This window comes from Otolemur garnettii, unplaced genomic scaffold, assembly GCF_000181295.1.
Source record: "Otolemur garnettii isolate 467f Iridium unplaced genomic scaffold, OtoGar3 scaffold00172, whole genome shotgun sequence".
NCBI lineage: Eukaryota > Metazoa > Chordata > Mammalia > Primates > Galagidae > Otolemur > Otolemur garnettii.
In genome coordinates, this window is record NW_003852567.1 from 2266201 (window position 1) to 2269356 (window position 3156).

At 44.2% G+C, this 3156-nt stretch overlaps 1 pseudogene; it reads right to left on the minus strand.

Moving 5' to 3' along the window:
• Window positions 1-482: 482 nt before the first annotated feature.
• On the minus strand, window positions 483-1508 carry LOC100947194 (annotated as a pseudogene).
• Between the last annotated feature and the right edge of the window lie 1648 nt (window positions 1509-3156).

The following is a 3156-nucleotide window of genomic DNA, read 5'->3' on the forward strand; positions in this document are numbered from 1 at the left end:
TGAGCTATAGGCGCCGAGCCAGTTTAATGTATTTTAATAGCAAACTTATAGGAACAGCACAGAAGACAGACAACATTAAAAACATGTACTTGCATGTAGGACAACTCAGAAAAGTATAGTGAGTGGATGGAATCTACTGTATGATAAAAATGCTACAAATACCATTTAGTTGCCATCAATAAGAAATTTACTTTTAAAAAAAATCCAAATGGTGGCATTGTCCAGAAAAAGTTAACAGGTTTATTTATAATTGTTATAAAGTTGAACTGCTGAAACTCGTTCACTGAAACATTTTGACTCGCTTTAATGCTGCACATCCTCACATTTTATATTAAAAATTCACACACAAATGAAAATGCCAATACCTGATTTCTGTCCCCTATTTTTCCAGTGGCAATCATATACTTAAGTATCTTTTGACCCCATGGGGGAAAAAAATCTAACGTTCAGAACTACCAATAACAGGAAGAAGGGAATTTTTTTTTTTGATAATGAAATGTTTTCCCATCATAGCAGACTCTTAAGCACGTTCTCCACGTATGCGGCGTGCTAGCTGGATGTCTTTTGGCATAATTGTTACATGTTTGGCATGGATAGCACACAGGGTGGTGTCTTCAAAAAGGCCAACCAGATAGGTCTCACTTGCCTCCTGCAAAGCACCAATAGCTGTGCTCTGGAAGCGCAGATCTGTCTTAAAGTCCTGAGCAATTTCTTGCACCAGACGCTGGAAAGGAAGTTCGCAAATCAGAAGTTCAGTGGACTTCTGATAACGTCTTATTTCACGGAGTGCCACAGTACCAGGCCTGTAGCGATGAGGTTTCTTCACCCTCCAGTAGAGGGCGCACTCTTGCGAGCGGCTTTTGTAGCCAGTCGCTTCCTGGGTGCTTTACCACCGGTGGATTTGCGGGCAGTCTGCTTTGTACGAGCCACGGTATAAAGACCTCCTTACTTACCCCCCTTCTTCGGCTGGAGCTCGGGGAGCTAGAGGCGGCGCTGGAGTTAGACTGCAGACCGGTGGTGGCTGCGAACACAATTAGTTTTTCTTTCTTTCTTTCTTTTTTTTTTTTGAGATAGAATCTCACTATGTTGCCCTTGGTAGAGTGCTATGGTGCCACAGCTCACAGCAACCTCAGACTCTTGGGCTTAAGTGATTCTCTTGCCTCAGCCTCCCAAGTAGCTGGGACTCTAGGCGCCTGACAGAATGCCTGGCTATTTTTTTGTTGTAACTGTCCTTGTTGTTTGGCAGGCCCAGCCTGAGTTCGAACCTGCCAGCTCCAGTGTATGTGGCTGGTGCCCTAGCCACTGAGCTACAGGTGCCAAGCCTATTTTTATTTTTATTTTTAGAAATAATGTCTTGCTATGTTGTCCAGGCTGGACTCAAGCAATATTCCTGCCTCAGGCTCCTAAGCAGCTGAGACTTCGAGATTTTTTTTTGACTACTCCAAATGGTATTACACAGTAGCAATACCTTCATTTTGGTTGCTATATTCAAGCATCAGCATGTCCATAGCTCAGCTAGCTTTGAGCATAAATATACCTGAGGGTATATTCTAATTGTCATTGTTAGTATACTAATTTTTGGCCAAGCAAAATCACATATGGTCTTCAGGTCAACAATTTATTCACTTCCTTGGAGGAGAGTCGTAATGGAAAGCCAAATTCTAAACAGTAGGTTTCTTGGCAACATGGAATACAGGTCAGGGAATCTTTGGTTATCTTTATAACTAATAGGCATGAAACACGTATCTCCATCTGATAATGGCAGAAATCTGTCAAGGGGACTAAAATGTTTCATGTGCTGGTTAGGCCACCTTTCTCACTGCCAGGTGTACATTTTTGCTTCTTTTCTTTTATTTTTTTTGAGACAGTCTCAAGCTGTCGCCCTGGGTACAGTGCCGTGGTGTCACAGCTCACAGCAATCTCAAACTCTTGGGCTTAAACTCTATTGCCTCAGCCTCCCAAATACCTGGGACTACAGGTCTCCGCCAAAACGCCTGGCTATTTTTCTTGTTGCAGTTGTCATTGTTGTTTTAGCTGGCCTGGGCTGGGTTGGAACCCGCCAGCCTCGGTGCATGTGGCTGGTGCCCTACCCACTGGGCTACAAGCACTGCCCTACATTTTTGCTTCTTAAGGTTCATTTTTTTTCTTTAGTTATTTTTATTTTTATTTATTTATTTATTTTTTGAGAAAGAGCTTCAAGCTGTCTCCCTGGGTAGAGTGCCCGTGGCATTATAGCTCACAGCAACCTCCAACTCCTGGGCTCAAGTGAGTCTCCTGCCTCAGCCTCCCAAGTAGCTGGGACCACAGGTGCTCGCCACAACACCCGGCTATTTTTTGGTTGCAGCCGTCATTGTTCTTTGGCGGGCCCAAGCTGGATTCGAACCCGCCACCTTAGGTGTTATGTGGCTGGCGCCTTAGCCACTTGAGCCACAGGTGCTGAGCCTTTTCTTTAGTTATATTTAAGCAGGCTATAATGCATTTGATATGATGACATATTTTACTACATATGAGTAGATTCAATTTCAAAAGTGATTAGCTTTATCTAAGTTGTGAAAATCGTGCTTTGGAGTTTATATGCCTTGATCATATCTTCCTAAATCTTAGCCATCAATTACTGATTATTTCTGAGAATGGGCCTCATCTTTGAATGACTGATTTCAGAGACAGAGCTGGTGGTGCATGCCTGTAGTCACAGCTCCTGGGGAAGCTGAGGCAAGCAGATCACTGGAGTCCAGGAGTTCAGGGTTGTAGTATGCTATGGTCCCCCCTGAGAATAGCAACTGAACTTCAGGGGCGACATAGGGAAACCCAGTCTCTAAGCAAACAAATGAAATCCACAAAGAATGACTAATTCCACCCACCTTACCATTTGTACAGGCTTCTGAAAATTAGTGTTTTTTGGCCAGGTGCGGTGGCTCTCACCTGTAATCCTACCACTGTAGGAGGCTGAGGCATCTCTAAAAATAGTGGTGGGTTATGGCAGGCACCTGTAGTCCCAGTTACTTGGGAGGTTGAGGCAAGAGTATTGCTTAAGGCTGGGTGCCTGTGGCTCAAATGGCTAAGGCATCAGCCACATACACCTAAGGTGGCGGGTTTGAATCCAGCCTGGGCCGCCAAACAACAATGATGGCTGCAACCAAAAAATGGCCAGGCATT